Raw genomic sequence first — 14263 nt, 5'->3', positions numbered from 1 at the left:
AAAGCTCTATCCACGTTCCTGTGCGCGATCTTTCTTTCTGTCTGTCTGTGTGTGTCCCTCGGTGAGCCGTTGTCTCGCGCCTCCGTGTCACACACTCACGCGCACACACACGCTGTCTGTGACTGTGTGGGATGTCGGGCTGATGTTCAATGAGTTTGTGCGGACTGGACTACTGGAGCAGCTTGCTACTTACTTTTACACTTCGCGTATGTGTGTGCCCTCCCTGCCGCCAGAAAGGCTGTGTGGGGGGGGGGGGGGGTGGGGGGGTGAAAGGTGCTGACGTACACTCCTGTCAGCCAACGAGATCTCTCTCTCTGAGCTGGAAACACACGAGCTAATGTGAAGAGGTCATGATGCTGATCTCTCTCTCATTCTCTCTCTCTCTCTCTCTCTCTCTCTCTCTCTCTCTCTCTCTCTCTCTCTCTCTCTCTCAGTCTCTCTCTCTCTCTTTCTCTTAGTCTCTCTCTCTCTCTCTCTCTCTCTCTCTCTCTCGCTCTCTCTCTCTCTCTCTCTCTGATGATGATTTTCCTATTGATTGAGTTGACCACAATGATGATGACTTTCCTCATATTGGTTGGTTTGCAGTGGTTCCCAAACATGTCAAGGACCCCCAAATGTGTATTTTCATTGTGTGTCAATCTTTCTAAATTATTCTAAATTCTTCATAACATTTACCAGATGTGCACGCACCACGTGAGCTTGTAGATCAGCTATTATCAAATAGCCGAAGTGTAAAATAGAGTTAAAGTGAAGTGGTTCGACCGATTTAGCTGCTCTGGGGACCCCTGGAACCCCCTCCTCAAGGGCCCCAGGAAGGTCCCCAGACCCCACTTTGAGAACCACATGCGCTATATTGGATCATGGCCGCTGGGTCCACTGGTCCACTATATACTGGCACAGTGCGGAACCAGGCCATTTCTGGCACCGCGTTGGACAAAAGCCCCCAAGGAACCCGACGGGCGGCTCATAGCCGTCAAAAGTAATTCTGGCTCACAGTTTCCAACTCTCACCAAAGTACGTAACTGCTTCTGACGTGATCTCAGTCACACATAATTAGCATAGAAACACCTACAATAATACACTGGCCGACCACCCCCACCCCCAGGGCTGGAGCCACAGTCCTTCACATCCCATAATAAGCCTGATTATGTTACTCCATGCTGCGAGGGTGTTGCTTGTCGAGAATAGCCGATTTACAAGCTCCCGACGCCTTGTTGGGGAACTTAGATCGTCTATTTTCGGCAAGCAACACCCGGCCTCGCACAATGGAGTATAAACCATGCTACACCGCGCACGTGTGTGTGTGTGTGTGTGTGTGTGTGTGTGTGTGTGTGTGTGTGTGTGTGTGTGTGTGTATGTGGCACTCAGGACTTTGCGGTGTGTGACCTCTACTGAGTTCGCCAATTTCGAGCCCACATCCACAGCACGTTTTGTCTGTTGTGTGTGTGTGTGTGTGTGTGTGTGTGTGTGTGTGTGTGTGTGTGTGTGTGTGTGTGTGTCCGTGTGTGCGTGCGTGCGTGTGTGTGCGTGTGTGTGCGCGTGTGCGCGAGTACAAGTTGTTTCCAATGAGTGTCTCTGGTGTCTGTAGCTCTGTAGCAACAATGCTTGTTCTGTGAAAGTGGTGGTCTCCAGCAGAGAGGCTGTAACTAGTTGGGCCCCTCTGGTCACCCTCTGCCACTACACACACACACACACACACACACACACACACACACACACACGCACGCACGCACACACACACATGCACACATACAGAGAAAGAGTGCCTCTAAATACCTTTCTGGCCCCCAAGGGCCTCACAGGATACTCCCTTTCACTCCGCTCAACACCCGGGACAGGTCTTAAATCTGGGCAACTCTGGAGATGTGTGTGTGCGTGTGTGCGTGTGTGTGTGTGTGTGTGTGTGTGTGTGTGTGTGTGTGTGTGTGTGTGTGTGTGTGTGTGTGTGTGTGTGTGTGTGTGTGTGCGTGCGTGCGTGCGTGCGTGCGTGCGTGCATGCGTGTGCGTTTGCATGCTCATACGTGCGTGCATGCGTGTGTCGGTGCGTGCGTGCACTACACGCACATGTGTGTTTGTTTGTGCATGTGTGTGCATGTGTGCGTGCTCCCTTAACAATATAGAAGCATTGTGAGTTGGCTGGAGGCTCGGGGGCGGGGCCGTATGGTTTTATTATTGCACACAAGCACACAAGAACAAACAGAATGTGAATGGTTGTTGTGGTATGGGAAGGCATGCTGAAATGCAGTGAGAAAGGCACCATGGCATTTTTAGGGCCACCACCCTTCATATCAATAACAAAGATGATTTAGCATCAGTTCTTTGGGAGACAAATAAATTAAAACCAAGGGGATGATTGCCCAACAATTAGCTTCTGTTCTCTGTGAGTAGAGGCATGCCATTAAGGATCCCATGTCATTTAAACTGTCACGAACTGTCACGAACTGTCCACGACTGTGGATTAGATGGGAATTGGAATGGGACGAGGAGCAACATTTTACGCGTTCATAGACATATATGTCATCGCTTTGAATTCATAATCATTGCCACTAGTCCGTGCCCGGGGATGCACGTGCCACAACTACAAGCAGACTTGAGACTGTGGCCGTTACCACAGATCCCATAGCCCTAATAAACAAACAGCTTAAATTTGTGAAAAGTAAAAGATCTGATTCTTCAGTCCCTGCGCATACCGATGATGTGCGATTCAAAATCGATTGGTCATCCACTAAGGAGAAAAAAAACGATAAGGACAGGCTGCAATGCGACCGTTTCTACATATCCCATAGCCTGTGGCAACAATTCTAGTAAACAGCTTCAGTTTGGGAAAAGTAAAACATCTGCTTCAACACTCCCTGCATATGTCTCTGGCCAATGCCACGTGCCATTTTCAGGTTGATTGGTCAACCCGTGCATTGAGGAGAAAAAAGGATGAGAATTGTCAGGATGGACAGCGTTTCTTAGTTTTATAGTTGGCAGGGTTGCATTGGTCTGGTCACGCGTGTACTGTACACACCATCCCGTGTCTTTTCGGAGAAGTGTCACGCCGGCCTCTCACGTGCACGGACATGAATCGATGCAAGACAACCCCCAAGTTCATACCTCGACAACGTTCACAAACTCTTTAGACTACAGTCACAACAGGTTGATTTAACAAAGGGACAAGCCTGTATGCACATCAGTACACCATTGTCTGACCTGTTAACTCCTGTAGAGTATTTATTAATTTAGCGACGTGCGCGTGACGTCATTAAAATCACATTGAATCAGCAATGCAACAATGATAGTAGGAAATAGTATAGGAGTGTACAGGAATAAGTGCAGCAGAGAAATATGAAAGACATCCACACACAGACAGAGATAAAGGGAGAGAGGGGGAAAAAGGAAAGAGAGAGCGAGAGGGAGAGAGAGAGAGAGAGGTTAAAGCGTTATCTGAAACCAGGCCATTCAGGTCAGGTTAAATAGGCACAGGGAGGAGACAGCCTGATAGAAGTCAGAGGAGCGAGGCCGGGAACATTAAATGACTTTGACCTCTAACCCCGACTAAGTAGGGCGGCACGAGATTAATGTTAGGCATTATCTCCAATAACACTCCCCTTTCTGCCAGCCAGCCAGGCCTCTGAGCACAGCTCTATCACTGGGGACAGAGCCAGCCAGCCAGCCTGGCCTGTGTGAGGACAGCACTGACACTGGGACAGAGCTAGGATTCCCTGCACTTCTAAGAAAGGAGCGTTGGAGAGAGCCCTGGGCTGTAGACCTGATGATCAGCAGCACCACTGAAGTGACAGACACTTTGTAAATTCTTTAAAACTTCTTTTTTTAAAGAAGAAGAGCTCTTGAGCTTTCAGATTAGAGGGCACTTCTCAAGACGGAAACATGTTGTGCCTCTTTATCAAGACGCAGCTAGATTTGATTGTTAACACTAGTAAGACGCAGCAGGGCGACATGCGACTGAGGTGGTATGTGGCCGATGTGGCCTCCATATATGGGCATACCCATATGAAGTCCTGTTAGATATGGGCTTAATATTGATGACATCAGGGATCTCCACGTATGGGCATAAAAGGGATTCTGTTAGTGTGGTTCCCCTGACATCACAGTGAAGTCAGGGTGTGATGTCAGAGCGGCGAACCCATTCTGTTAGTGTGGTTCCCCTGAAATCACAGTGACGTCACAATGATGCGTCAGGGGAACAACAGTGTCAGGCGTTATAGACAGAGATATGGAAAAGATGTGACCGTTCACATACTAAACTGCGTCCTACGGTCGCAATTAGCCAACATGACAAAATCCTTTTTCAAAACAGATGCAATATTACAACAAGCCCTCAACCGTTTGCCATGTTTGGTTGATAACAATTATCATTTCAGCTTGCAGTTTATATGACTTTGTGGAACAGAATGTAATACAGAATGTAATACTGAATACTAATTGTGAATTTGAAATTTACAGTTATTTTCGCTATTAATCAATCATCCAACAAATGATAAGCCAATATGGCTTCATGTCTCAAAGTATAATATACAGTACGTATAATAAAAATGCTAAGGCACCATCAGGTAGATTCAAAATTGTACCGTGACATAACCGACGTTGTGCTACTTCATGCATTGATGCATGGATTGTTGCAGTTGTAATAATGCACGGCCCGCCTCTGTCCATTGAACTCTGAAATGAACTTTATTTTTCTGTGTACCTGCTTTGTTCCAGGGACCCCCATAAGGCTCATAATCGGTAGATCGGATATTTTCAAGTATAAAATAGGGTTAAAGTGGTAAAACTCATTTTGATCCTTTATTAACAAATCTTCTGGGGACCCACTGGAAGGACCCCTGGCCTGGTGGTCCCCGGACCCAACCTGGGCTGCCTTACAAGATGTGGTTAAGGTGGAGTTTCTTCAACACGGAGGTCTTCCCAGCACGGCTGTCCAGGCCAGACAGGAGCTCCGTTTTGCTCTCTGTGAGAGCATGGAGGAGCGTGAGGAATTAACGTGTTTGCGCACGTCGTGCGCGCGTATGTGTGTGGTAGGAGGGCTGGTTCTGGAAACGCTCCTAGTTTAACACCTTTGTATGCCATTGGGGTGAGACATTCCGGTTCCAGGGGCAGCGCAGTGGGGGTCTGATGAATGTTTGTGTGTGGGCACGGGGAGGAGGCGGGAGAGCGATAGCGTCACGCTCCAACCCCAAAAACAATTCTCAGGGCTGTGCATCTACGTGTGATGACTAATTGGCAAACTTCTGGGCCCATAAAAGCTAAGAGAGGGGCCCGAAAAACACAGTGGTACAGTAAGTTGGGGCGTGTGTGAGTGTGTGTTTGTGTGTGTGTGTGTGCGTGCGTGTGTGTGTGTGTGCGTGTGTGTGCGTGTGTGTGTGTGTGTGTGTGTGTGTGTGTGTGTGTGTGTGTGTGTGTGTGTGTGTATGTGCGTGTACGTGCATGCCTGTGTGCGTGTGTGCGTGAGTATGTTCATTTTCGTCCAGTTTTCTCTCCCTTTATGGCTGCTGTAAGTGCACGCTCAGGAACATGTTACAGGAAGCCAAACGACAGGTCAGACTGTAACGCACCAGAGGTCTCTCTGCGTTGTGGGGATGCAGGGGGAGTTCATTCTAAAAGGCCGGGTGAAACAGGCTCCTGATAAGGGACGTGCAGAGAATGTTAGAGAGGCAGGGGCTGCAATTTCTAAAAGGGACTTTTGGTGAAAATATCGAAAATAGCAGACCTCCAAGCCCACAACGCGTTGCGCTGCGACGCGTTGTGAGCTTGAAGGTGGGCTATTTTCGGTGCTTGATTTCTACACAGAGAGGGCAATTCTTTCAGCATGAGATGCTGCATTCAAGTTCAGGAGAGTTTGGACAAGGCATTTCTCTTGAATGCTGCCTTCAGGTATGGCTTGGAAAGGTGGCATTTTAATTTCTTTCACCATAGTAAAAACAGCATTCATGGTCTGTAGAGGGCACTTTTTACAGACGGATAAAAGGGCAGGGGCTCAAGCCCCCTTTGATGTCTATGTGTGCACGTGCCTGCTCCTGATCGTGATCGTGACGCATTTCCTATTGGAACAGGGGCTGGCCGCGTCTCAGCCAATCACAGCGATGAACGGGAGCGACGGGGGTGAGGTTGAGTTCCAGATGACTTGTCTTGTATGTGGGTTATATCTGACTATGTGACGACCTGACCGACACCAGGAAGGTCAAAATCGGCCCAGAAAGAAGTAACAATTCTGGGAAAGTGCAGTAAGTGTGGTTGCACTGGCGCGAGTCATAAGGAATCCACTGGGAAATGAATTCTGTCTTGCCATCACTTTGCTGGCAAAAGATTCTCAGACCTGAGAACAATGGTGTGTTGCCTATAGCAACCACACTAACCAGTAAGACTCCCTAAATCGGGAGATAAGCGACCGTCACGTCCCATACACAAACTTTAGAAGGCAATCGTAGCCAATCAGGAGGGAATATGGGAGATGGGACTGATCCATGTTGATGACATGACTTTAGAGATACTGTGTACCGCTTTGCATGATTTTAGGCCAAAATCTGTAGGCAGTGTCCAAAAGATGTGTTTTGCAAAAATCACCCTGATGGTGGCGCTAGAAGAGGGCCATGTGAGAAATGAGGGGTGGAGGTTGTGGTTTGGCAGCCAAGGAGTGTGTGTGTGCAAAGTTTGGCATGGATAGGGGCAACGTTGCAGATAAGAGTAGGGCAAAAGTGTGGAGTGACAGACAGACAGACAGACTGACTGACTGACAGACAGACTGACAGCCGAAGCTTTTCATAGTAACTTCAATAAATCAAACAAGGCAGTGTTGAACCGAGTTTATATTACTGCAGCATTCACACAGATAGAACCTCTGGACCTCTGGGAAAAAAGTTTCACCCAGCAACAAGCGAAGGACGTTGGCCTCCTTCGCTCGTTGCTAAATCACGGATGCCGCAGGTATTGTTTTACACTTCCACCGTTTTAGGGTCTCTCTCTCTCTCTCTCTCTCTCTCTCTCTCTCTCTCTCTCTCCCTCCTGACTGACACATGCATTCCATTAATGCCTGCGGGTGCCCAGAGTATGTCCTGTTGTTGTTTCAGCAGTAAAACCGATAGCAGTCAGAACGGCATCGTCCAGTAAAAGTGGTGACTGCGCTGCAGACTGGCGGTCTGCTGCATGGGAGTCTGGCCGTCTCAGACACCCTCCTGACCCCACCAGGAGACAAGCAGTCAGGGGGGCAATGAAAGGAGCATGTTATCCTCCCGGGTTGGTTAGGTGAGTGTGTGTGTGTGTGTGTGTGTGTGTGTGTGTGTGTGTGTCTGTGTGTGTGTGTGTGTGTGTGTGTGTGTGTGTGTGTGTGTGTGTGTGTGTGAGTGGGGGAGAGCACAGGAGTGTGTTTGTGTGTACTGTGTACGTGCGCGTGTGGTGCGCACGTGCGTGTGTCAGTGGTGGAAAGTAACCGAGTACTGTATTGAAGTCCAAATCTTCTGTCCTTCTACTTCATACATGGGCAACTGGCGGCCCAGGGGCCACATGCGCCCCCCCACCTTCACTTAATGCGGCCCTCAGGTTAATACCGATATATATATACTGATATATTATTGATTTCAGCTGTTACAATTCCAAACATGACCTGCTTTAATTCCGTCAGTCTATATAGTAGCTTAATGACTAGTATAGTAGTATTAAAGTATTTTCTTCTATGTCCAATGTATTTGTATTTAGATTCATAAAATTAACATGAGTATTATAACTAAATGCGTTTGAAATTAAATCAAAATGTTACATTTCAGGATTCCGATTAAGAAATAACAAAAAATAATTCAGGATTCCAATTCAAAAGAAGCAAAAATAGCCAATCTACAAGCTCATTGAGCTTGTAGATCTGCTATTTTTGCTTCTATTGTATGCAATACTAGAATGACAAATGTGGCCCTCTGGAGTGAAGGTGGAAATATAGTGGCCCTCACCATCATCAAAGTTGCCCACCCCTGTTCTACTTACTTGAGTATTTATTTCCATTTTTCAGTACTTTATACCTCTACTCCAGTACATCTCATAGGGCGCTTTTCGACTGGCAAAGAACCGGTTGGGGTTGTTTCTCCCGCCTATGGGATGAACCAGAGGTGAGCTTTTCCACCGAGAACCGAGTTGGTTCCGAACCGTAAAAGTTGGTACGGAACAGGAACCACACAATCCTTGGTTCCTCCGGTTCAATCTGGTTCAATCTGGTGGAAACGCAAGCTGGTTCGCGGCCAGTTCGCAAGAACGAACCAAGGTTCCAAGAAAGTTGAACGGCACTGGTTCTTGAACCAAGGTTCTTTTGGTGGAAAAGGCCCCACAATTGTTACTTTTTAGTCCACCACAACGATTCGACAACTTGAGTTACTTTAGATTTACATTATTAACCAGTAAGACTCCCTAATCGGGAGATGGTCGCTTATCTCCACAAATATCACCAGGAAAGAAGCATTTCTTCGACTCAGACCTTATCGCCAGGGTTGGCTTATAGCAGCTGTCGGTAGGACCATATATGGATTCTGTTAGTGTGGATCTCCTAACAGGGCATCATCTGGGATACAATCCCTTTTATGCCCATATATGGAGATCCCTAACAGAATCCCTTTCATGCCCATATATGGAGATCCCTAACAGAATCCCTTTTATGCCCATATATGGAGATCCCTAACAGCATCCCTTTTATGCCCATATATGGAGATCACTAACAGCTAACAGAATCCCTTTTATGCCCATATATGGAGATCCCTAACAGAATCCCTTTTATGCCCATATATGGAGATCCCTAACAGAATCCCTTTTATGTCCATATATGGAGATCCCTAACAGAATCCCTTTTATGCCCATATATGGAGATCCCTAACAGAATCCCTTTTATGCCCATATATGGAGATCCCTAACAGAATCCCTTGTATGCCCATATATGGAGATCCCTAACAGAATCCCTTTATGCCCATATATGGAGATCCCTAACAGAATCCCTTTTATGCCCATATATGGAGATCCCTAACAGAATCCCTTTTATGCCCATATATTATGGAGAAATCCCTGCTCTGAGTATCTGACATCAGTGTGATGTCACCTGTTTATGCCCATATATGGAGATCCCTGCTCTGCGTATCTGGTTGCTATGGTAAACAGTTGGTTGCTAGGGTAAAAAACATGGTTGCTATGGTAAACAGTTGGTTGCTAGGGTAAACAGTTGGTTGCTAGGGTAAAACCATGGTTGCTAAGGTGGTTGCTAACGTACACTAACAGACCAGCAACAACAGACTGTTGCCACAGCAACGTACACAAAGGTTTGTGTACACATGTGGTGTGATGTCATACTGATGCGGAGATATGAGCAGGGCAAAGGTGTGACGTGTGACGTGTGACCGACCGACCGACCGACCGACCGACCGACCGACGGACGGCCGGTGGAGGTTTTGATACTAAACTGCGACCTACGGCCGCAATTACAAAACATAAATTTTTACCAATTACTTCAGCTATTCGACAATAGCAATCTACAAGCTCACGCCTCGATGCATTGTGTGTGTGTGTGTGTGTGTGTGTGTGTGTGTGTGGGGGGGGGGGGGGGTGTATGAGTATGTGTGTGACTATGGAGACTATAGTTATGCCAGGGGGTGTGACTCTGTGGCCCATTCACATGGTTAATAAAACACTCATAGAGGCAAGAGGAATGCTGCACACAGCCACATCCTGAGTCTTCCTTTAACTCTGAGAGTGTGAGAATAGGCCCAAAAGGGTCTATGTGTGTGTGTGTGTGTGTGTGTGTGTGTGTGTGTGTGTGTGTGTGTGTGTGTGTGTGTGTGTGTGCGTGTGCGTGTGCTCGCGTGCACGTATGAGCATGGAGCATACAATACATGTGTGTACATCGTCACTGTCGGGCACAAACCTCATATCTCCAAGGTTAAAATGTGTACGTTTTATCGCAAAGTAAAGCCCGGCTTCATTCACACAAGACTGTCACACAAGACTAGTGAAAATAGCGGATCTACAAGCACACAACGCCTCGCAAACTATTTTCACTAGTTTAAATCATTTCTAAAATGATAAATGCAAAACGAATGGTTTTGGACAGACAAGGTTTCCACCCCCACGACGACGACATGCATGTGTGTGTGTGTGCGTGTGTGTGTGTGTGTGTGTGTGTGTGTGTGTGTGTGTGTGTGTGTGTGTGTGTGTGTGCGTGTATATGTGTGCGCGTCCCTCTGTCTATGATGTGGCCTCTCCTGCAGTGACCCCACGGAGTGCACCATTCTGTCTGCAGACAAAGGGCCGGCTGTTCCCCCCCACTTCGACCGTGGACCACTCCGACACCGCCCACCGCTCCACGGCGAGCTAACCAAATATTTCCCTTCCTGCGCCGAATTTGTCTCAATAAATACCATTTGTGTTTTGGGGGGCTTTCTCTCTCTCTCTCTCTCTCTCTCTCTCTCTCTCTCTCTTGGCGTTCCATATTAGGGTCACTCTTCAGCACACAGGTGGGCCGCGCTGTACCCCCAGTCGGGCAGAGAGAGACCGTCTTGTTTTAGAACTGTGAGAGAATGCTGCCATGCAGAGAGAGAGAGAGAGAGAGAGAGAGAGAGAGAGAGAGAGAGAGAGAGAGAGAGAGAGAGAGAGAGATCGGCTTCTTACAATTGCACTTCATGTGATGTGTGTGTGTGTGTGTGTGTGTGTGTGTGTGTGTGTGTGTGTGTGTGTGTGTGTGTGTGTGTGTGTGTGTGTGTGCGCGTGTGCCGTGCGTGTGTGTGTGTGCGTGAGTGAGAGTGTGAGAGAGTGTGAGAGAGTGTGAGTGAAAGTGTGTGGGTGTGGGTGCGTCTGTGCGTGTGTGTGTGCATGCACACACAAAATGGTGGAAGATGAAATCAGATTTGTTCTAGTCAAGTAAAAGTATAACAATACCACAATGTAGAAACACACCAAAGTAAAAGGCGTTCATTCATACCAGAGGCGTCAATTGGGTATGGCAAGCTGGGTGAACGCGCGCAAGACACCAGTCATGTTGCCATACCTTAGCTTTTGCTGAACTGATGCCACTGATTCATACTTGCGTAAAAGGAAGAAAACCGAGTAAATACTCATGCAGGTAAAGTAAAAGCACCTCAGAATTGTACTTATAAATGTACGAACTTTCCACCACTGTGTGTGTGTGTGTGTGTGTGTGTGTGTGTGTGTGTGTGTGTGTGTGTGTGTGTGCGCGTGTGCGTGTGCGTGCACGCGTATGCGTGCATGCGTGGAAAACTCTCCTCTGAGTCTTAACCGCAGCACGCACTGTGGGAGTATTATTTCATGTTTAATTGACGTGTGACTGTTTCGCCTTCGTTCTTTGCTCACTCCTGTCTTCGCAGGCCGAGCAGAGTTATAGAGAGAGTTATTGTACTTCAGATGATGCTGACAAACTCGAGGATCACTCCTCAACGTCTCTCCGAGCACGACTCCGAGCACTTGGCAAGCGGAGTGATCAGCGATTAGGGAAAATAAATGGTATGTTTTGTGCATGCGTGTCTGTGCGTGTGCTCACGCGCCATATTTTGTGTGTGCCGAACGTTTTGCAGAATAGATTTTCCCAGGGCTGACACATACAGTAGGCATTGTGCTGTTCTTCTTCATTTCTCAATGGCCACTTTATTCCCCAGTACAAATGTCAATGTTGCAGTTTTTATTCCAGACTCGAACTACCGAGCGAGAATGCTTTCCTTATTTGTGTTGTTCATTAGCGCTTGTCTGTGTCTGTTTGAGTGAACGTTATGGCCTCCGTGAAGGCCTTACCTTTAACGTTGCGAAACCACAGTGCACGCAACACTTCAAAATGAAGAGGCTTTAGGTGCAAAGCCAAAACATACTGCAACGAAAAGAGGAACGGGCCAGCACTCAACTCAATAACGTCCTGTTTTATTCACCGAAATGTCGAGTCGACTCAACTCTCCTTTTTTATTTTTCAAATTAAAAAATGTAAAATAAAATGTAAAAGTACCTGCTACTTCTTTTGGTATCTCCAAGTGAACTGAGGAGATACAAAAAGTGAAATGAAAATACTGCAGACTACTGGTTGGTCAGAGAGAAATCGTGACAATCGTCGCATTTAGCAGAAACCTTAATCCAGAGCGACTTACAGTAAGCACATATGGGGTGCACATATAGGCTCTAATGTAGATTCCCATTGAAATGCATTGACAGAATCCGCCCTCATAGGTAGAATAAACGTGCGGTGTGACTGTCCCCTAAGAGAGTATGCACTATTGATACTTTACCCCTTTTACTTCTACTCAACTACATCTTGTCCAAATATTGTACTTTTACTCCACTCCACTACATTGATTTGAACACTGTAGTTACTATTTGCTTTGTAGATTTTGATTATTATAAAACATACATTCACCCACTTCAGCCCTATATACATTTCGGTTATTTGAAAATAGCCGAGCTTGTAGATCTGGTATACATTGGAAAACTTGAAACGGGACATTCTGCATAACAAGTACTTGAGTATTTCTACATTGCAGTATTGATACTTTAACTCAAGTAAAACGTTTGTTGGGCTGCCCGCGTCACAGACTGTGCGCTGTGTGCTGCCACTTCCTGAACACGCGCCGCAGGCCCGTGACCTTCACCTCCGCAGACCCCTTAAACCCCATTGCGGGCTGGAGCCAAAAAGGTGGAGGAAATTGCGGCGGGAGATTGATTGGCCAAATCCTTTAATTATTCGGCTTTCACAATGGGTGCCTGGTTGGCTGTGAAACACCTCCGGTGTGGCCGTGAATTCCTCCAAAACAAAGATGGGAATGTTTCGGGCCGATCCGAAACATCTTGACTCGGCCTCGACCGTGATGTTTTCCCGAGATTCTAAAGTGAAATCCGAGGTTTGATTTTGAGGCTACAGGAATTCCAGCCAAGTTTCATAATATTGACCGAAAACTAGAGATGAAGCGTGCGGCGTCGACTCTTAGCGTTTCACTGTAAGGAGAATCAAAGGGCTCTTATTTGTCACTTCCTCTGCACTTCACGTATCTGTTGTTTATCTAACTTAAGTTTAGAAAATGGTGAAAATGAAGGACATGTTTTTTTTCTTTTCCCACTGGAATGTAATTACGCAGTGTGCGTGTGTGTGTGTGTGTGTGTGTGTGTGTGTGTGTGTGTGTGCAGGGGTGTCACAAGGGGGGAAAAGTGGGACTGAGTTACTAGGGCCCATAAGGTGGAGGGACCTTAATTATGATATACAAGCTCACAGCGCAGCACTGAGTGCCGTGCTGCGAGCTTGTAGATCCGATTTTGAAAAGTCAAGAAAATGTGTGCAAATCTTTGAATATATGTATTTTTTAAGTGAACATTTGTAACTCATATTTTGCTTCTGGGGGGTCCCTGAACTAAATATTTTGAGATGGAGGTCCGTGGCCAAATACTTATCATTTTGGGGGTCCTTCGCATTAAAAAGTTTGAGCACCACTGAAATAGACTTGCACAAATGTTTGCGATTTTTCAAAAATAGATCTACAAGCTCTGTGCCACACTGTGAGCTTGTATTATCTGCTATTTTTCAATAGTTAAAGCACAAAATAACGCAGTGAATCCTTGTACCCAGGGCCCAGAATTTGGTGCGACACCCCTGTATGTGTGTGTGTGTGTGTGTGTGTGTGTGTGTGTGTGTGTGTGTGTGTGTGTGTGTGTGTGTGTGTGTGTGTGTGTGTGTGTGTGTGTGTGTGTGTGTGTGTCTGTGTGAGCGTGTGCACACGCAAGCGCGCGCGCGTGCGTGCTCGTTCGTGCACAGACGAATCGGGGTGTTTTGCCAGAGCGCGATATGCCCACACACACATTCAGCACACAATATCCTGTTGAGATTTACACGGGGGTTTGTTTCTGTTGGGCAGGCCGTCTACCCAGCGCGGTCTCTCCAGAATTCCTCAAAGCCTCCAGTTATCCCAGAGCCCTGGCTCTCTAAAGAAAGCAGATATGTAATACGTGTTGGGAATATGACGGCGGCGGGGGCCTTTTCGCAGCCCTGATGGACCTGTCTGAATGACCTTTGTTCTAATTTAGCTCCGTCTCCATCAGTTAGCCCAGACAGTGTTTGATGGTTCGCCTCTAAAAAAAGTGGCCTCCTGGTGGAGTAATAACTACTAGATGTATTTCCCATTCCTGGGAGTTTCAGGCGTCCCCCTCACCACCACCCCTCCTCCCGCCCGCCCGTCTCTCTCGCAGGGCTTGTAATTGGACGTGGCTGTTGCCGTGGTGATGTCATGTCGGCCGGGATTGCCAGGAAGTGGGAAGC

Source organism: Nannobrachium achirus (genome assembly GCF_963921795.1).
Source record: "Nannobrachium achirus genome assembly, chromosome: 13".
In the NCBI taxonomy this organism is placed as follows: domain Eukaryota; kingdom Metazoa; phylum Chordata; class Actinopteri; order Myctophiformes; family Myctophidae; genus Nannobrachium; species Nannobrachium achirus.
The sequence above is the reverse complement of the archived record's forward strand: the minus strand, read 5'-3'. Positions refer to the sequence as shown.